This window comes from Leopardus geoffroyi, chromosome A2, assembly GCF_018350155.1.
Source record: "Leopardus geoffroyi isolate Oge1 chromosome A2, O.geoffroyi_Oge1_pat1.0, whole genome shotgun sequence".
NCBI classification, from domain to species: Eukaryota; Metazoa; Chordata; class Mammalia; order Carnivora; family Felidae; genus Leopardus; species Leopardus geoffroyi.
In genome coordinates, this window is record NC_059331.1 from 39,002,488 (window position 1) to 39,024,811 (window position 22,324).

Consider the following 22,324-nt stretch of genomic DNA (forward strand, 5'->3'; position numbering starts at 1 on the left):
TTATGATTTGTGTGTCCTTGGGGTAGTTACCTCTCCTCTCCAATCCTCACTTTTCATATCTGTACAATACCATGCGGTATTCATCTGTGTGGTTTGGCACAACAAATACCACACACAGGGTGGCTTAAACAAAAGACATTTATTTTTTCACAGTTCTGGAAGCCAGAAGTACAAGATCAAGGTGCCAGCACCATTGGTCTCTGGTGAAACTCCCTTCCTGGCTTATGGATGGTCACCTTCTCACTGTGCCCTCACATGGTCTTTCTTCTGTGCCCACAGTGAGCAGGGGGGTGTAGGGGGATCTCTGGTGTGTATTCCTCTTCTTAAAGGACACCAGCTCTACCAGGCTAGGGCCTGAGCCTTATGACCTCATTTAATATTAACTACCTTCTGATAGGTCTTATCTCCAAATATAGTCCCACTGGAGGTTAAGACATCAACATATGCATTTTAGGGGGACACAGTTCAGTCTACAACAAATAGTATTCCTGTCTCCTAGAGTTACATGAGCAATGTGCTAGTTCAAGATGCAGACACCAAGACGCTTTACTGGGGAAAATGCCTGGGAGGGTAATGGGGGAAATGAAGGAAGCAAAGAGCTATCAGATCACAAAGAGTGTCTGAATGATGCTATAGAGGCAGAGGGCAAAGAAGGGAGTTTGGGTAGGGAAAGACTTAGATTACAGTAACACTTGCAAGGAAGTTTCAGCAAAGTCAAAGTCCTGAAACCCAAATCCCTGTTGCACTCAATTGCTGGCAGGGGGCGCTGGGGGAAAAGGCTGTGGGAAGTGCTGGGAACACAATGGTGGCTTCAGAGGACAGCAGGTGGGACCATTAGTCAATTATGCTATGATCTGAGGAGAGTCACTGCATGTCTACCACCAGGATCAAGTTCAATAACTCACATGGAGCCCCTACCCCCGATCTCAGAGTACAGGCTCTGTAACATAGTGGTGGTGATAGACAATTCCAATGATGGTGATCATGATGACATCATTCTTTCCACTTTACTGAGGTTCTTAGAATCTGACTCGCATGGAATCCACTCATGGGCTGCCATCATGCTCTGAAGCTCCAAAATCTTTCCTGGTGAGCTGATCCGATAATATCCTTGTTCTCCAGTACTCAACTGACCTTCCCATCCAAACACTTTTGTAAACATCTACTGAGCAGTAACATGTATTTTGTCATCACCCAAAGAATCAGGGTAACCCTACAGTCACCCAGTTTACTCTCTGGAGAAATATTTCAAGCTACTGACATAGGAAGAGGAATGAGACAGAGCCTGGCACACTCCTTGAGTTGAGAGCACAGAGGTGGCAGATCAGGCAGGCAAAAGTGGCTAAGGTTCACTCAGCAGGGTACCAGACAGAGTATAAGGAGAGGGGACTCAGAGATTTGCTGAGAGTCCCCTTGATTACTTAGTGGAGAACTGATCTTCCATGAATGTGAAAAACCACCTGAAGCCTGAGGTAGGAAGAATCACTCAAAAGAATCAGAAGAAATCCTTTGTAGAGCTCATGTGCTACCAGAAATAGCAGATGATCTCCTTAATCAGAGTGAAAAACTTTGTAATTCACAGGGCATCAGGGGCAGTACTCAGAAGGGTCTTTCCACAGTAATGGGGAATCACAAACCCTAACCCAATGCTGATTTGGCCCCAACCAACAAAGCTTAAAAGCAAGTCCCAAATAGGACAAACTACTCCCAAGTAACTTAACCTTGTCCCAGAACAAAGTCCAAGAATGTTTAAAGGAATACAAAAATATCCAGCACTTAACAAGGTAAAATCCAAAATATCTAGAATTCCATCAAAAATTACCAGGCATATAAAAGTGAAAATTGGACCCATAATAATGAGTAAAGTCAATCAAAACCAATCCCAAACTGATACTAATGTTAGAATTATCAAGCAAAGACATTCAAAATTGTCCCAAGGAAAATCGGAAAATATTTTGAATTGAATAAAAATTAAATCCAGCACGCCAAAATGTGTAGGATACAACTTAAGCAGTATTTACAGGGAAATTTGTAGCACTTGGAAACAAAGATCTCAAATCAACAATTGAAGCCTCTTACTTAAGACACAACAAAAATAAGAGTAAATAATTCCATGGCAAGGCAGAAGGGAGTCCTAATAAATACAATAAGAAACTGAAAACAGGGGCACCTGGGAGGCTCAGTTGGTTAACCATCTGACTTTGGCTCAGATCATGATCTCATGGTTTGTGGGTTGGAGCCCCACATCAGGTTCTGTGCTGTGCAGAGCCTGCTTTGGATTCTTTCTCTCTGCCCCTCCCCTGCTCATGCTCTCTCATCTCTCTTTCTCTCTCTCAAAATAAATAAATAAACTTTAAAAAAAATTAAGAGAAGAAACTGAAAATAAAAATAATAGGAAAAAAATCAATGAAATGAAAAGGTGATTATTCGAAAAGATCAATAAAAATGACAAACCGCTAACCAGATCTACAAAGAAAAGCAGAAAGAAGATGCAAATTATCACATCAAAAATGAAAAAGGAGACATCACTACAGACTCCACACACACTGAAATGATAACTATATACACATACATTTAAAAACTTAGAGGTAACGAACCAATTTCTTAAAAGCAACAAACTCTCAAAATTCAGAAGAAAGAATAATCTTATACTTATGTAGAAATCAAATTTATAGTTAAAAATCTTCTGCTCCCGGTGTACCTGGGTGGTTCAGTTGGTTAAACATCTGACTCTTGACCTTGGCTCAGGTCATGATCTCAGGGTTTCAGAGTTTGAGCCCGGCATGAGGATTCTCTCTCTCCTCTTTCTGTTCTGCCCCCCTATCTCAAAATAAGTAAATCAACTTAAAAAAATCTGCCCCTCCAAAACAAACAAATGAACAAACCAAAAAACCTCTTCCAGTTCCCAGATACTTTAACTGGCAAACTGTTCCAAACATCTAAAGATGCAATAACACTAATGCTAAACAATCTGCCAGGAAACAGAAGAGGAGAAAACATTTCCCAATTAATTACATAAGGCCCATTACCCTGATATCAAAACCAGAAAAAGGCAGCACAAGAAAAATACAGACCAATATGCTTTATGAACATAGCTGCAAAAATTCTCAACAAAATATTAGGAAATCAAATCCAGCAACATATAAAAAGAAAATACATCACAACCAAATGGGATTTATCCCAGGAATATAAATCCATTTAAAATCCAAAAATAATCAGTGTAATCTATCATATCAAAGCTATAAAGAAGAAATACCACATCATCAGATACTTTATGCAAAAAAAAATTTCAATAAAATTCAATATTTAGGGGTTCCTGGGTAACTCAGTCAGTTAAGCATATGACTCTTGATCTTGGCTCAGGTCAAGATCTCACAGTCATGAGATCAAGCCCCACGTCTGGCTCTGTGCTGACGGGGCAGAGCCTGCTTGGAATTCTCTCTCTCTCTCTCTCTCTCTCTCTCTGCCCCTCTCCTGTTTGTGCTCTCTCTCTCAAACTAAATAAAAATAAACTTTAAAAAATTAGTATTTATTCATGATTTAAAAACTCAACAAAACTCCCAGAAATAGAAGGGAACTACATCAGCCTGATAAAGACTGAATGCTTTCCTAAAAACAAAGCAATGATGTGTACTTTTACTACTCCTACTCAACATCATACTACAAGTCCTAGTTAGTAATAAGAAGTAGTAATAAAAGACAACTAGCTCATAAAGGAAGAAATAAAACTGTGCCTAGTCACAGATGATGTGATTATGTAGAAAATTCCAAGAAATCTCAAACAAACAAACAAACCCAAACTCACCCCTCTTAGAACTATTAAGTGAGGGGACGACTGAATGGCTCAATCAGTTAAGCATCTGACATCGGTTCAGGTCATGATCTCACCATTTGTGAGTTCAAGTCCTGCATCTGGTGAGACTGAGCCCCGCTTCAGGTAAGCACAAGCCTGCTTCCGGTGGGCTCAAGCCCTGTTTCAAGTGAGCCCCACTTTGGGTGAGCCCTGCTTCTCTCTCTCCCTCTCTCTCTCTGCCCCTCACTCACTTGAGCCCTCTCTCTCTAAAAAAAGAAAAGAAAAGAAAAGAAAAGAAAAGGAAAGGAAAGGAAAGGAAAGAAAAGAAAAGAAAAGAAAAGAAAAGAAAAGAAAAGAAAAGAAAAGAAAAAAGACAAAACTAATAAGTGAGTTAATATGGTCATAGGATTCAGGGTCAGCTGTGCAAAAAGCTGTGCAAAAAACAAACAATCTGATTAAAAAATGGGCAGAGCGTCTGAATACATATATTTCCAAAGAACACATACAGATGGCCAGTGGTTCATGGGAAGATGCTCCACATCACTAATCAAATCCACAATGAAATATCACCTCACACCTATTAGAATGGCTATTATAAAAAAGACAAGAGATATCAAGTATTGGTGAGGATACAGAGAAAAGGGAACCCATGTGCACTGCTGTTGTGAAGGTTAATTAATACAGCCACTGTGAAAACAGTATGGAGATTCTTTAAAAATTATAAATAAAACTACCATATGACCCAGCAATCTACTTCTAGGTGTTTATTAGAAGAAAACAAAAACACTAACTCAAAAAGATCTAAGCACCCCCATGTTCATTGCAGCATTATTTATAAGAGTCAACACATATATCAACAATAGCCAAACTATGGGAAAAGCACAAATGTCCATTCGCTGATGAATGGATAAAGAAGATATGGAATATATATACAATGGAATATTAGCCATCAAAAAGAATGAAATCATGAAATCTTGCCATTTGCAATGATGTGGATGGAGCTAGAGTGTATTATGCTGGGTGAAATACATCAGTCAAAGACAAATTCCATTTGATTTCACTCATGTGGAATTTAACAAACAGATGAACATCCTACTCCTGAAACCAATATTACATTATATATTAGCTAACTAGAATTTAAATTCAAATTTTGAAAAAAAAATCAACACATACCTAAGTGTCCATTGATAGATGAATGAACACACACACACACACACACACACACACACACACACAGTATTATCCAGCCATAAGAAAAGAATGAAATCTTGCCATCTGTAAAAACATGGATAGACCTTGAAGGCATTGTGCTAAGTGAAACAAGTCACACAGAGAAATACAAATACCATATGATCTTACTTATATATGAAATCAAAAACAAATAAAACAAAACAACAAAACCAGAGCTCAAAGATGATAGAAAACAGATTGGTCATTTCCAGAGGTTGGCGGGGGAGGTGGTGCACAAAATGGGTGAAGGGAGTCAAAAGGTACTAACTTACAGCTATAAAAAAAATAGGTCATAGGGATATGATGCACAGCAATGTGACTATAGTTAATAAAACTATATTGCATATTTGAAAGTTGCTAAGAGAGAAAATCTTAAAAGTTTTCATCATACACACAGAAAAATGTTGTAACTAGGTATGGGGACAGATATTAACTAGACTTACTTTAGTGATCATTTCATCATATATATATATATATATATATATATATATATATGTATATAAAATCATGTTGTACACCTGAAACTACTATAATGTTATATGTAAATCATAGTTCAATAAAGAAAAAAAAGCAAGGCAGAAATATTAGACAGTTATATTAGGGGTAATATAACTGCTGGCTACAGAACTGAATACATACAGTACTGTATTTCTTGCTGATTTTAATTCACGGATTCTGTACATAAATATGGTTAGAGAAAAAACAATTTATGTTTCTATAAACTAATAATGAACAATTGGAACCCAATTAAAAAAAATCCCATCTATAATAGCTCAAAACTAATTATAAATCTAGTAAAACATATATAGGATATATATGGTGATAATCACAAAATTCTGATCAAAGTAGTTAAAGAAAACGTAAGTAAATAGAGACATACCATGTTCATGGATCGAAATACTGAAAATAATTAAAAGGTAAATTCTTTACAAATTGATGTATAAATTTAGGAAATTTCAATAAAAATTCCAACAGGATTTTTTTGTAGATAGAGAATATGATTCTAAAATTTACATGGAAAGCAAACAACCAAAATAGCAAAAGCAAATTAAAAAAAAAAAAAAAAAGAAACTGGAGAACTCACACTACTGCCTTTAAAAATTATTACAATACCACCTGAGACACTCGAGACTATGTTGTACTGGCAGAAGGATAGACACACACATCAGCAGAATAGAATACAGTTTAGAAATAAACATGGCCATTGATTTTGACAGAGGTAGGAAGGCAACTGAATAGAGAAAGGATGGTCTTTTCAACAAGCAATATTGCAACAAATAGATGTACATATGTTAAAAAAACAAGTGAACCTCAACCTATACCTCACTCTTTATACAAAAAGGGATTTAAAATGATAATAAGTATAAAAGTATAAAACCTTTAGAAAAATAAAGAGGAGAAAAATCTTTGTGGTTTTGTGTTACGCAAAGAGTTCTTAGCTATGACACCAAAGGGCCAATCCATACAAGAAAAATTGCTAAATGGTACTTCATCAAAATTAAACACTTTTGCTTTGCAAAAGACATGAAAAGTCAGGAGAAAAATATTTGGAAATTACATATCCAGTGAAGGACTTGTATACAAAATATATAAACAGTTCTGAAACTTAACAGAAGGAAAACAAACAATCCAATTTTAAAATGGGCAAAAGATTTGGACAGACACTTCACAAAGAAGTTAAACTGATGGGAAAAAAAACAGCATGAAAAGATATGCAACATCATTAACAATCAGGGAAATGCAAGCTAAAACCGAAATGAAATAACATTACACACTTTAGAATGGGGGGGGGGCTGTCAGTACGATGTGCGGGCAAGGATATGAAGCAACTGGAAATTTCTTACACTGATGGTGGGAATGCAAATTGGTACAATCACTGTGGGAAACGGTTTCACTGCTTCTTATAAATTTAAAGACACAAATACTCAAATGACGTCAGTGATGTCACCCGTATGTATTTACCCTAGGTAAAGGAAAACATATGTTTACACAAAAACCTGTACAAAAATGGTGATAACTTAATGTCACTGAATCACAGTTAAAAATGGTTTAATTCTATGTTATGTATATTGTACCTCAAAAAAATGAAGAAAAAATCCCCCACATCCCATCTCTGTTTTCTGAGAGGAAAAACAATGTTTACAACAACTCCATTCAATATGACTTTGTTTACATGACAATTTGGAAATGGCAAAATTATAGGGATAGATCTTTAGTCGCCAGGAGTTAGGAGTTGGGGAAAGGTATGACTACAAAGGGGTGGAAAAGAGAGTGTTTTCAGGTGATAGAGCTGTTCTGTGTTCTATGGTGGTGGTTCCATGATTCTACACATGAGCTAAAACTCCGAGAAGGGTATACACCCCCAAAAGTCAAATTTATGACTTTATTTATATGAATAAATGTATGATCATTTATATGAATATATATGATTCATTTATATTATTTTTATGATTTATTTATTTGAATATAGAAATAAGTAATAACGTAGAAATAAATCAAACCCATCATCCTCCTAACAGCCACCCCCACCACCAAAATGAAACAAAACCAAAGCACAACCCATCATTTCCTCCCTGCATTCTGTAATGACTAATGTAGTCCAAACTGAGACAATTTTGAGTCTTTTTTTCCCTACCATCTCTGCATAAGGGCATCAAGTTCTGTTGATTTTAGAATTGGAACGATCTTTTGAGTTAGTCCTCTCCTTGCTGAACCCCCAGTTTCATACTTTTAGACCTGTGGCCTGGATTAGTTTTGCAGCTTCATAATGGTTTCTCTGCTCCCACTTTCAATTTGTCCTCTGAACTGGCACCAGGTTTGCACATGCCAATCTTTCATTTGAAAACATATTTAAATATCCCGCAACCATTTACCATCATCTTCAAGATACAGTCTAAACTCCTCCTCCATTTTCCTCCTACATTGACCTCTTTGCTCCTCAAGTTAGCCCTGCCTTTCCTCACTTCCTTGCCTTTATTCATGCTGTTCCTTCTTAGCTTTCCGTTTTTGTTTGAAAACAGTGCCTATCTCCTCTAAGGCCCTGCTCAGATGTTATCTGCCCTGATGTTCCCAGGCAGGTTTTTTCACCCATAAAATGGTCAGCTGCCTGAGGACAGGGACTGAGTCCCATCTATTTCCAGTTCCAAGCACTGTGCTTGTCACAGTGTAGTGACAAAATCCCATTTGTTGAAATGACGTGAGAATAACTGACCTCAACTTAATAAAACATCAGCTTACCTGTCGCTTTTCACTCCATGGTGCTGGTATGCTACAGACACAGCTTCAGCCAGGAGTGTATTTTTCCCCCAAGTTTGTTAAGAATCCTTATTGGGAGTTTACTCTGTGCGAAGCAAGGGTGAGAGGCAGGACAGGACTATGAGAGCTTATGGGCAAAGGATAGATACATACACTGAGAGAAGCTAATAATATTCAGGCAAGATTAATGCCCCCTACGTCTTGACTCCTTTTAATATTTATTCTAATACCATTTTTCCTCTTTAATAGAATATGAGAGTCATTCAGATTTCAATAATTCAGAATATATTCCTGACTTGCATATGGGTTAGTTCCCGAACCACATTTGCTGTCCTTCTGGAATAATTTCTTGCTTTCTGCTTTGGGCCCTCATTAGTTGTCTTTGTTCCTGTTTAATCAGTTCTTGTTCCCACCCACAATTTTTCTTTCACTATATTATTACATTTGTCTTGTTTAAAAATATTTTTGGATTTCAAGTATCGGAGATAACACTGCTTTAATCAGGAAAGACTGTGTAATATTGTCATTCAAACTTTGAGGAAAATCATAAAAGGCAAGTATTATCCCTGAACTCCTCGATGAAAGAGCCAACCCATGTTCCCATCCGTCATCAGGTGTTTGGATAGCACATTACTGCAGGGATTTAGTAGCGTTTAAAGGATGCCTGGGTGGGTCAGCCCGTTAAGCATCCGACTCTTGATTTCAGCTTAGGTCATGATCTCATGGTGTCATGAGCTCGAGCCCCACACTGGGCTCTGTGCTGATCCCTCTCTCTCTCTCTCTCTCTCTCTGCCCATCCCTTGCTCATGCTTTCTCTGTGTCTCTGGAAATAAATAAATAAACTTTTTTTAAAATGTGCTTTAAAAAAAGTATTCGGAGATAAAATTGCCTGGTCTTTTTTAAAACATGGAGTTTTTATTTTTAAGTCCGGTAGTAAATTATAGTTTTTAAGAAAGATATTACAATCTTGGGCTCCATCTAAAAAAAATGCATCATATTGAACAGTAGCCAAAGCTTTTGTGATCACAGTCACCCAACACTAAAATATTTTGGGCTTGCTCAAACCTATATACTTTTACTTATTTATAAATTATATATGTACAGATACATATAAACTGTAATAATGTACTACTATGTATGTGTACAATATGCTGATGTGAGCATTAAAAACCATGCAAAAAATGAATATTTAAAGAATGAGATTAAATATAAATAAGAGAAGTTCTACTATTTTCTTTCTATACCCAATAAATGATATTGTATGCCCGGTAGGGTATGTACCCACTACTTTTAAGACCATGCATGTAGACAATGTACTCTTCAGCCCATTCTTAGAAAACTGGATTGGGTTGTTTTAGGACACAAGTAGACGAATGAGAACAAGTCAAAGGGAGACTGAATGTGGCAGATACACCTGGGAGAGATACCAGGCTCACAACTCCCCAGGGACCACATCCATGCCACCACTTTCTTCCATCCTTCTGTTAACCAGCTCTGACTTCCGGGCTATAAGGGGAAGCCCTTGGCCCGGGCTGAGTTCATCAAATTCCTCTGCGCTTCATTGGCATCAAGTGATGAGTCCAAGGATGCACGTGGTCCTGACCAAGCCAATCTGTAGACGTTCTTCTACCAATGACTGACCTTTAGCTAGAAGATGAGCTCTTTACAACAACGCTAAAGGTATAAGACTAGAGCTGCTGGCAATATATTCGGTACTCAATGGAAAATGGCCATCCACAGCAGTAGAAAAATCAAAGCAATATGCCTTCATCATGGCTTCGTTACAGGATATAAAAGCCCATGAATTCCTCCTGGTGCTTAAAACTGGTATGAATTGGGTTTCTGTTGCTTGCAACTAAAAAAAGCTATAAATATCAGTGATAAAGATCCTGTAGGGTTAGAAATCATTTATTCATTCTATAAATATTTATTGGCCTTATATTCTGTGTCAGTTACTGTTCCAGCTGCTAGAAATAGAGAAGTGAATCGCAAAAAAAAAGAAACACTGCACTGATGAAGCTCATATTGTAGTAGGGCAGACAGAGAATGACCAAGACAAAGAAAACAATCTATATTAGGATACAAAGTAATAAAGAAAAAGAAATACAGGAGGGAGGGAAATAGTATATTTGGCTAGGGTAGCCAGGGAAGGCCTCACTGAAATAGTCAAGGGAATGAGCTATGAAAATACCTGGGGAAACAATGGTCTACGCATCGAGAACAGCAAGTACAAAGGCCCTGAGGCAGGCCTGCTATGTGAAAGGTACAGCCAAGAGGTTAGTATGGCTAGAGTGGAAGGAACAGGAAAAGGGGTAGCAAGACATCAAGTTAACAAGACCACATTGTACAGCACCTTGTGGGGCACTGGAGGCCTCTGTCTCTACTTTGTGTGAGATGGAAACTTGTACAGGCTTTTGAGCAACAAAGTGACGTAGTCTACATTTCTGCAAATGCACTAGATGAGAAATCTGGGTAGAGCTGGGAACGTCGATCTCAAAAGGCTCTCAGAGGACTCAGTCGTGCTTCCCATGTCGGAAAAGCCTGTTTGTGCAGGGCCATTCCCTGATGCTGAGGAGAAACATCTGGACCAATGACACAAGAATGAAGGCGATGGGGTGGCAGATTTCAGCATAGTAACTGCTGACACCCGTCACAGGCTCCCTGATCCCCACTATTCACTGTGAAGTCCACAGGTGACAGGGCTCTAGGAATCCAACAGCGACCCACGGCACCCCAAGATTTTGCCTTTCTGTGGTCTCACAGCAATTTTTGTCCCAAACAATTCACATTAGCCGTAAGAAGAACCCCCCATATAAATCAGCTTTTTGGGGGGATATTTCTGCCCAATTTTCAATACCGTTGGGTTGTGATGTTAAAAAGACCCAATCTTAAAGGTGCCCACCCTGTGAAGAAATGACATGCCTACTTCATTCTGGTGTGAGCCTGCCTGAGATGAGAAAACCCACCTCTGCAGCCAGGGAAAAGCATTGCTTAAATCTCTCCCATCTCTGAAAGGAGCCCCACTCTACTGAGTATGTTTTTTGCCTACTGAATATTCAACATAGGCCACATATGGTCCTTGAACTCATGGAATGTAAGGGCAGACAGGGACCTTTGTGTTTATCTCATGGGAATGCAATACTGGCTTTACCACAGTTGCCAACTCTGATGGATTGGTATTGACTGCCGGGAAATCTGTGATGAAAAGCTGGTGGTATTTGCAAGGGGAGCCCGGTGGATGAGCCAGGGGCTGGAGCTACACAACACATGTCCCCTGACTCTGGCCTGCTGATTCTAACCCAACCCCTCCACTCTGCAGCTCATCAAACCAAAGCTTTCGCCATCCCCACTGGTCAAGGAAATGACCTCAGGTGCACTGAGGTGAATCTACACTGGTCAAATACGGCTCCAGAGTTTGACTCGCGCGACACTTAGGGCCAACTTTAAGGAACAGGTGGCTGCCAGTGTGGGTTCACATTTTTGAAAGGCTCCAGCACCCCTGCCAAAGGGTCCTTCACTTGTTTCCCTTCCCCAAATTCCACAGTTACACATCCAATAAATTTAGGTGTCTCTTCTTTGGGATTCTTTGCGAATTAAAACGTGAATATACTTGGGAGAGGCAACAGAAAATGATTTCAGTGTTGTCTCTCTCAGAATGAATCATAGTATCAGGCATTGTCGGTAAAAAAAAATCTTTCTTAATGGTGTCATTTAAATTTAGGGGAAAAAAAATCATTAAAAAAAAAAAACCGTTTCACCCAAGGTGGGTGGATGAGGATTAAGCATTAAGGACATTCGATGGGGGCAGGGAGGGCGCATGAGGAAAAGGTTGATGGGAGGCAGTGCAAAGCCACCTTGGTACTCTCTGCACTTCTGCGTGGAGCCAGTCCTGTTTATACCGTTTCAGGGTCAAATGGCTAAGCGATTTGCACCTTCCAAAGGCAGCTGTGCTAGATGCCCATTGTCCTTCATTGTCCATAATAAGTCATTAAAAAAAAAAAAGCCTAGGGGCACCTGGGTGGCTCAGTCAGTTGAGCATCCAACTTTAGCTCAGGTCATGATCTCACGGTTCGTGAGTTCGAGACCCGCGTTGGGCTCACTGCTGTCAGCATGTAGCCTGCTTCAGATCTGTTCATTTCTTGCTGCCCCTCCCCCAATCGTGTTCTCCCCAAAATGAACACTTTAAAAAAAAAACAAGCTTAATTTACAACCAGGTATTATCATTCTTCCTCTACTTTACAAAACTATTTATGAAATGACCCTCTTAGCATCAAACACCTTCCCTTATCTTTTCCCACTGTGACGGTAGTTGAAAATGGACGTGTCCACAGGGACCAGGCAGATGAGAACAGCAACAAAATAGGGCCAGGTTAAAGAGCAAGACAACAAACACGCGGCATCAGGAAAACAATAGAGAAGGGTGAGGACGGCGACATGCTGACATGCTGGAGAGATCATCAGCACTTGAAGACAGCAGCTGTTTAACTCCTTCCTGTCATGAGATTGAGGGCCTAAACACCAGGGCCTAAAACCTTCCAGATTTTCAAGAGTCAGAAACACCTAGCTTCTTGTATGAAACATCCTGATATTTAAATGAGGACACTGAACTTTTTTAAAAAGCTGAACATTGGGCAAACTGATCATAGATGTCTTTGGCCAAGTTTGGTTTTGGCAACCATGTTACTGTATCTTGGCAAACTAGAGCCCTCAGGTCAAGTCCCGCCCCTGTCCGTTTTTGTAAATAAAGTTTTATTGGAACATAACCACTCACATTCATTTACGTGTAGTCTTCTGCTGCAGAGTTGAGAATAGCTGTGTCCAAGACCACGTGGCCCACAAGGCCTAAAATATTTGCAAATATACAGATACCTTTACAGAAAACGCTTGTGATTCCTTGATTTAGGGTCTTGAAATTGAGGGACTTTCCCAAGAATTGTGATGTTGTCCAACAGATCAGCTGGCCACCTTAATTAAATGAGTGAAGAAGGAAGAGCCTCAACAACTTTGCTTGGCCTGTTTGAACCACATGCAGACACATACATGCTGGTTAAAAAAAAAAAGAGAGAGGGGTGCCTGGGTGGCTCAGTCAGTCAAAGCATCCGACTTCGGCTCAGGTCATGATCTCACTATTCGTGGGTTCAAGCCCCGCATTGGGTTCTGTGCTGACAGCTCAGAGCCTGGAACCTGCTTCAGATTCTGTGTCTCCCTCTCTCTCTGCTCCTCCCCGTCTCTCTGCCCCTCCCCCACTCACACTCTGTCTCTCTCTCAAAAATAAAGAAAACTCTTTTTAAAATTAACAAAATAAGATAGAATCAGTTGCTTTGCCATCACTAACAGAATAATCGACTCGAATACTAAACAAGCCATAAAATAGCAGACTGGTGGTTTTATGGAGTCTCTGGGCATCTGAAGCAGACACACCTGTGTGAGAATCCCACCTCTGCCACCAGTAACTGTGGGGTGTGAGGCTGAGGCTACTTGACTGTTATGACTGGCAGTTGCATAGTCTATAAAATGGTAACATCATTCCATTAAATTAATAATGATACCTACCCTGCAGATTTTATGCTGAGGCTTGGAAGTAATGTATGTTAAGCATCTGGCACTTAGTAGAAGTTTTATAAAGATGGAGCCAGTAGTCTTACCGGTGATGATAGCAACAGTACCATGTAGGTGCAAATTTTGCCGCCCAGTATATTTTCTCTCTCTCTTGTGTTCTTTTTAATAAGAAAAATTTTTCTAGGATTCTGGGTGTTTCAAAGGAAGGCTCAGGGTAAATAGAAAATTCCCTCCCGTAAGATAAAGTTACTTATTACAGGGACCGGAAAGAGTCTCTTCAATGTAGGTGATCGGGAAATGTGCAGAGGGAGAGTATTCAATAAATGGTAGTTGACTGGCATTGATGAATGGGTGTCTGGTTGAAGCGATCAAAAAACAGTGTAGAGTCTGAACAAAATCTTCAGTTGGAGTGTAGTATTTTTTCCTTGGCACTGTTTCTGAAGATACTTTCGCCAAGTAGAGATAAAGTGGACAAATCCTAACTGTGAAACCACCTAGAAGAAAACAACGCTCTTTGACAGTGACTGCAAGGAAATAAAGCAGTAGGGTAAGGTGTGGTGACTGGATGTCCCTGATTAAAAGAAACTCAGGAGACGTAATGACCTAATACAACGCACGGTCCTTGACTAGATTCTGGTTTCAACACATCAGCCATAAAAGAACTTTGGTGGACACTTGAAACACTTTTAAGTATATACTGGATATTAGATAATATTAGAGAATTGATAACAATTCGGTTAGTTTGGTAACAGTATTTTGGTTATGTCATTTTCAGGGCTACTTAATGAAGTATTTAGGGCTAACATGTAATAATGACTGTAACTTCTTTTCAAAAGCTTCGGCCAAAGATTTAAAATGAAACAACGACGACAACAACAGCAACAACAACAAACAACAAACAAGAGAAAGACAAGTAACAGATGCAGGAAAAAGTTAATACCTGTTAAGTCTCAGTGATGCACATACTTGGCTCTCTACATTTCTGATGTTTGTAATTTTACATGATATGATGTAAAAAAATCAATAAAAACTATGCTGGATTATTTTTACTGTATTTGAAGATTGTTTCTAGGGCCTGGGTTGATCTTTCATGCTCAAGAACACAAAGTCGGGGCACCTGGGTGGCTCAGTCGGTTAAGTGTCCAACTCTTGAATTCAGTTCAGGTCATGATCTCACAGTTTGTGAGAGAGAGCCCCACGCTGGGCTCTGCACTTCAGGACAGAGCATGCGTGGGATTCTCTCTCGCGCTCTCTCTCTGCCCCGCCCATGCTCATGCACACATGCTCTCCCTCTCTCTCAAAATAAATAAACCTAAAAAAAATTGTAAAGTCGCCTTGTCCATTGAACTCTAGGCATTTTAGAAATAAATAAAAAAATGGGTTATTACTGGTGTCTCTGACTGGCTCAGTCAGTAGGGCAAATGACTCTAGATCTTGGGGTCATGAGTTTGAAACCCACATTGGGCAGAGAGCTTACCTAAAAAATATATTATTACTAATAGTACGAGTTTTAGTCACACTGTTTAGTTTATTATTAGTTTATTATTGGTTTAGTTTATCATTACTTAATCATCGCTGCTGTAACCAATTCCACAAACTTCGTGGCTTCAGTAATATGAAATTATCATGTTAGTTAGTACTTGTGTATGTTAGAAGTTCCACATGGGTTTCACAGGGCTGAAAGAGTGGTGTCGACACCTGGGTGGGGGACACTCGAGAGAACCCTTTTCCTTGCTTCTAGAGGCCACCTGCCTTCCTTGGTTCATGACCTCCTTTCCCACTTTCAGAGCCAGCAACCTCAAGTCTCTCTTCTTTCCTCGGTGGTCACAGTCCTCTCTCATATCATCTAGGAAAGGACCCATGCGATTGGGTTGTGCCCTCATGGATAATCTGGGATGATCTCCCTACTTCAAGGCCCAGAGCCTCATTTGCCTCTGCAAAGTCTTTTGTGCAGGGTGAGGTGATGTATTCACAGGGTCCAGGATGAGGGTGTGGATAGCTATGGGGCCGAGTACACTTCTTCCTATCTCGAACACTATTAATAATAACAACATGTAATATTGCAAGTAGAGCTAGTATATATTAAAGCAACTGTCGCAGCAGCAGCTACCATTCCCTGAGCCTCTGCAATGTGCCAAGCACATGCCAGGGGCTTGTGTGCATTTCCTCAATGCCCTCACACCACCGTGAGGGGCATTATTTTATTACTCCGATCCTGTAGATGAGGACACCGCCATCCAGACAGGCCGTGCTATTTCCCCAAGCGGGAACGAGAATCCAGGCCAATCTGATCCTGAAGGTCAACTTCAGTCCCTGCCGACTATCGCCTTCCTGCATCTCTACCACCCATAGCACTTTAACTGATGTATGTTGCTAACCCGCTCACTGGCCACATTTCAATTATCCACTCGTTTCATCTCTTTTGCTTCTCTCATTTTTCTTCTCATTTCTACGTAAAGGAAATCTTTATTACAAACTTTAAAAAAAAATTTTTTAGGTTTATTTACTTATTTTGAGAGAGACAGTGCAAGTGTGGGGGGGGGTAGTGAGATGGGGGAGCAGTGGATCCAGAAGAGGGCTCTGTGCTGAGAGTAGAGAGCCCAAAAAGGGGCTCGAATTCACAAACCACGAGATCACGACCTCAGCCGAAGTCAGATGCTTAAGTGACTGAGCCACCCAGGTGCCCCTAAAGGAAGTGTTTCTAGTTCCTATTAGATTTCTTCTGGAGAAAGCCCTCCCAGATACTTAAGTGAATACTGTCACCAATCTGGCATAAGTCATTCACTTATACAAACTGATGGGGACAGATGTCACTTATAAAACATTTGACTTGGAAATTATGTGGTGGTTGGACCAGATACCTTCAAAGTTGGGGTCTTATCAGAAAATTCTGGTTAAGAGAACTCACAGAAAAAAAAATTCATTAATAAAGAGCCAGGGCCCCTTGGATGGGTTGACTGGGCTTGTTGCCTTCATAGGTGTCAGGGAAGAGAAGAAAGAGGTCTTGGGGGGCCGGCTACATCAAATAAAAGAGTAAGTTAGAACTACCATTCATTCATCTTGAACAACCTTGGCATCTGGGGGCTTTGCTGTTTCTGGCCAGACTCCCTCCTTTCCTGTTCCATGAAAGCAAGACTAAGTTTCACTAAGGTATCTTTCCATCCAGAGAATGTACGTTATCCTACAAACCAAAAACGAATTCTCATCTGTATGTTTTTATTTCAAAATGGTTCATAGCAATTATACTCCTTTGAGAGTTCTACAAATTTTTATAGTTATTTTATCTCTCAAGCTTTCCACAGAGAACTTTATTTAGCATACACATTTGTTTGAATGCTTAATTTTTTTTCTTGAATAGTCACAGAGGCTGAAATTCCAAGGTGTTTCTATTTGTCTATTAGGAAAAAAAATCTCTTTGCTTCATACAATCTCTCCAAAGCATATTTCCGTCAAAGTCATAATATCCACATCTCTTTTTACAGATGCAGCCCTCCTAAAATCACAGGCTGGGAGATAGGTCATTTGTAGATTTAGCCCTCTACATCATCCATTGCTTTTCTCTCTCTCCTTCTCTCTCTCTCTCTCTCTCTCTCTCTCTCTCTCTCTCTCTCTCTCGATTGTTTGTTTTTTGTTCAGCAACTCACAGACTTGGTCAAACAAAATTCAAGGTAAGTAAGGGATCCATGAACATTTCACCATCTGGGGAAAACTCAAGTCAAACAAATAGCGTGGTAATTCAAACACCTTGATTCCAATGCACATCTGGTCCTTCTCATAAATGGCACAACCTTCCAGTTAGTTGGCCAATCAGCTCTGAAAAATTTCATATAAATCTCTAACTCCTAAGTGCTGGTAAGCACCTCTTAATTTAATTTTTCTGCCTTTACGAAATAGGAATAGTATAAACACAAGATGGGAGCACTTAACGCTTCTTCTAGCATCATCTTGCTGGAGCTGAGAGGGCTGCCCAGGGCCTTCACACATAGCCGCCTCTTTGGTTTCCAACTCAGCTCTTCTCAAGACATTTTTAGGGCCTCCTCCAGAGGCTTAGGCCCAAACAGATGTCCCTCTCGCCCCCACTTCAAACTGGTGTGGCATGAAGAAACACAAGAGAGAAGGGAGAAAAAAAAAAGCTTTGGTAACCATGTGTCACAGTATACAAAGTGGTTCATACATTAAGGGAAAGTCAAAATGAAAAATCAGAAAATGTATAGCTAGTTCATGAGCATCATGAAAAACAGCTTCTAGCAGCTCCTTAGCTGAACGAAATATGTGTGCACCTTAGACGATTACATGGAGAATAACATGTCAGACAGGCTGGGGTTTTGACTGTGGAGATCAAGCTTGAACACCAACGGCAAGGTTTCTCAAACTCAATAGTGGCGACAAACTCGACAGGGGTGACATTTCAAACCAGATCATTCCTTGTTCAGGGGGCTGTACGACGTGTTGTAGGAAGCTCGGCATCCACGAGACGCCTGTAGTACTGTATGTGTGGTAACCAAAAATGGCTCCAGGCATTGTCAAGGGTCCTCTGGGAGCAAACTCTCTCTTAGGTGACAACTTTTTTTTTTTAAGGTTACTTACTTATTTTGAGAGAGAGCAGGGGAGAGGCAGAGAGAGAGAGAGAGAGAGAGAGAGAGAATCCTAAGCAGGCTCCACACTATCAGCACAGAGCCCGACACAGGACTCGAACTTACAAACCAGGAGATGGAGACCTGAGCTGAAAGTGAGAGTTGGACGCTTAACCAACCGAACCATCCCAGCACCCTGAGAACTTCTGACCTAAGGTATGAGTTTTGAGTATAAATCATGCTCAAGTGAAAGTTCCATTATTCAACCTAATGAGTTTTGTGGGGATCCTGCAGATAGGTTGGCTCCACTTTAGAGATTCAAATCTTCAGAAACTTACTCTTATGAGACAGATACAGACCAGGAAACTGAGGCTCAAGACAAAGGGAATGCCTAATTGAAGGACATGATTTAATGGCAGCTGAAGAAAGGGTGCTGTATGAGGCAAGGGGAAGAAAAGCAGGGACAGATGGAGGAGGGAGCGCGTAAGTCCATGAAGCACGGTTGTGTTGAGATACGGTTCAGGAGGAGCAAACGCTCCAAGTCCAAGGAGACCAGTAGCTCTCAGCACCGCCCCCCCCCCCCACCCTTCATTTTACAATCACTTGAGAAGCTTTATAAAAGACAGCAAGACTCAAGCCTGGGATTTACCTCAGACCAACTGCATCAGAATCTCTGGAGAGGAAGCCTGGGCTTTTAAGAAAGACTTCCCCAGAGGCATCTGTAAGCAGCCAGGGCTGGCCTAGAGAGAGGGATCTGGAGGGAGATGCACTATAGACCAGAGCCTCCAAAGACCTGGTGGTTCTAGAGGTTCCAGAAGCCATGTGGAAGACTTCTGAAATACCTTCAGGAAGAACTCCTCACCAGGGTGGCTCTGGGGCCAACAAGGGCCACTTCATTCCCCTCAAAGGCAAGATCATTCTCAGAAAGCAAAACCCTGGCTCTCAAAGATATCTTGGGTCAAGCTAAGAACCACCAACCACTCCTCATCGGTGCCCCCTTTAGAAGGCTTGGGTGTTTCTAAGCACCTAATAGCAGCAGACAGGCTGATACATAGAATTTATTCATATTGGGCAGATGTGTGCTTGTAGCAACTCTATTTGCATGAGAATAACATTCTGCATGGAAAACTGGGCATGCAAATTTAACCCTGATTTGGCAACCGCAGGCCTAACACTGCCGAAATGAATATATCAGCTGCTTCCTCTGGCTTTCAGCTCCTAAACCCTGAGAGAAACCAGAACTCCTACTTCCTGCAATCCGCTTCTCGCTTCCCCAGCCCACTCAGCAACCTGTATTTTCTCTTTCTGGGGACCCCTCTTAGCAACCGCAAATCCCACTGTGGGCCCTGACACCTGAGTACAGCAGGCAGAACGTACTGGAGAATGCTTCTGATCCTGAGCCCCAGAGAACTTACACCATCACCATGCATTCCCAGGGGTCCTTCTGCCTGGTTTCTCCAAGGTGTTGTAGTGGACATCTGTTGTTTTTGTCTGCCAGGCCCACGTTCCTCCTCCTTCTGGTAACAACACCCAGTTTTTTGGCTTTTTTCCTAAGGAGCCACTCCTCCCCAGTCTCAGTTCTCAAGGTCCAGGTGGGGCTGTTCCACCCTCAACCCTAGGTGTGGGATTAGAACTCAGGCCTGGCTCAGTAGAGCCCCGCAACCCTCTGGCCACAGAGAGTGGTTCAAAAGTGGGCAAATGAGGCTATCAGTGCCAAGAGGCTAGATTCCAGGAGGGTTGCCATTTTTGCTGAAAGGGACTGGCTCCTACCACAGCTAGTCCTGAGAGTGTAGGGTTCATGTTGGGCTAGGGGAGCACCCAAGAAGCCTGCAGAAGACAGAGAGGAGCCAAGTGGTGGTCAGAGAGTGACCTAGACCCCACAGTTTGGTTTGAGCTTCTGGTCCTGCCCTGTCTTAAGCCACCAACTTTGTTCCCACATTTGATCTTCTGTAATGAGTTAATCCCTTTATGCTTAAATCCATTTGAAGTAAGCTCCTGTCACAGGCAATCGAATGAGCCCCAAGATATGGGGCTTCCTCTGATCATCAACCATTTGCTGTTCACCAAATTCATTGCTTATTTCCAACCATCCTATCCTTTGGACTCCTCAAGAAGATGGTTGCAAATTCCCACAGATTCTTGTCATCTAGTAAGTCCCAATCTCCTTAGCCTGATATTTCAAGCTTGCTGTAACCTGACCTGAGTCCCGTTGGCCAACCTTTTCCCAATCCCTCCCTTCTGGTATTATACTCGTGCCAGAACCCTCCACAGATTACCCCCACCCACCGTTTCATGGTCGTGTTTATCCACTCCTCCCTCCGTGGGTCTTGCCAGTCTCTGCTCAAATGTAACCACTTCCATCAAGTGTTCTGTGGTATCATGGGCTCAAAGCCATGGTTCTCTCATCTGAACTCTTGTACCTTGCTGCACAGACACCTCTCTGCACAGAGAAGTGTGGCATACTATGGAGGCTCACGGCAGGCACTCAAGAACATGCCATTATTACAATCATAGTGAAACGCAACTTAGTTCTTTCCACCCATTTCCTCAGTTGGGCTACTAAACCATAAGTCTCTAGAGGGTCCATATCCAATTCACCCTTATTTCCCTTGTAGCCCTAAAAAGATAAGTCGCTGAATGAGTAAGTACTCGTGTGGCTATTGTTTCATTACCTTATCAACGAATGGGTTACATTTTACATTGCTGACAGAGAAACCATGAGATAGAAACACAGGATCAGTTATAAGGAACCACTGAGCCTGCATCTGAGATGAGGCGGGAAATTTGGGATAAAGCAGGGTGTAAATCTACGGCAGAGATCGGGACCCCAGGCTTTGGAGACAACCAGTTGCGGTTCAGAACTTGACCTTGCCACTATTGCGGGATCTGGGGCCACTTTTCTCAACTCCCCAAATCTGTTTCCTTAGTGGCAGCATGATGTTTCTAGGACACAGTTCACAGGGTGCCCAGGAGGGGTAAATATTGTAGCGCAGGCAAAGCATTTCACTCAGAACGTGACATGTAGTACGTGGTCAGGAAGCATCAGTCCGAGGAAAGGGCAAGATCCCACATCCTGTGCAAGAGGATTCCCTCTTGCCCTTTCCACTTTGCTGGTCCTCCCTGCCTGGAGAATCATAGAACCAGGTGCTTACTGGTTTTGCATTTCAGGTAAGCTATATTGCTTTGCCGTTTCTTTCTGAAAAGTGTTACCTTAAGAATTTCTCTGTCATCCCTTTGCCACTTTTACCCCATCGTGCGCACCCTGGGCAGGTTGTCCTGGGGCACCCAACCATCCCCTTTTCATTCCCCACTTGCCAATCTTGGTCACTTTGCAAAGGTATCCAACTGTACAGGACTTTGGAGAATGTTCAATGGGACAACATTTGTGATCATCCTTGGTGCCTGGTGTAGAGTTGGTGAGCCAAGAGTATTTCTGTCCTCTTGCAGGTCAGTCAACAATTATTTACCAAGTGCCCTTGAATTACCAGGGACCGTGCCACCCATGGGACTCTACGGTGAGCCAAACAGACCTGTGTTTCCGCTCTCACCTGCTCTCAGTCTACAACAGTCTCCTTTCTGCAAATGGAAGGGAAACCAAGGCCAGAACCTCACCAGCACTCTTCTTCCCCTACCAGCTCCTTCTTTATTAAAACTGCAACCTCAAAAAGACAAACAACAACCCTTCCTCCAAGAAGGAGCTCATAATTACCTGCCCCAGTCACTGGGAGGTGAATATGTCCTCTGCTTTTTAATTATATTGGCCTTATTGTTTCCTAAGAAAATAAAAAACAGTCTCAACCGGGAGACTGCAGGGAGCGGAGGAAGCCAAACATAACTTATGCACCTTATTAAAAACAATTAGGGATTGTTTGATGAGGCAGATTCGGCTCCAGATGGCCAGCCTCCATATAGC

The 22,324-nt window shown here is 41.3% G+C and overlaps 1 protein-coding gene across 2 annotated transcripts in view; it reads right to left on the reverse strand.

Moving 5' to 3' along the window:
- EIF4E3 (eukaryotic translation initiation factor 4E family member 3) overlaps positions 1–22,324 on the reverse strand; it is a 225,169-nt gene that overhangs the window by 108,886 nt on the left and 93,959 nt on the right. The window lies entirely within an intron of this gene.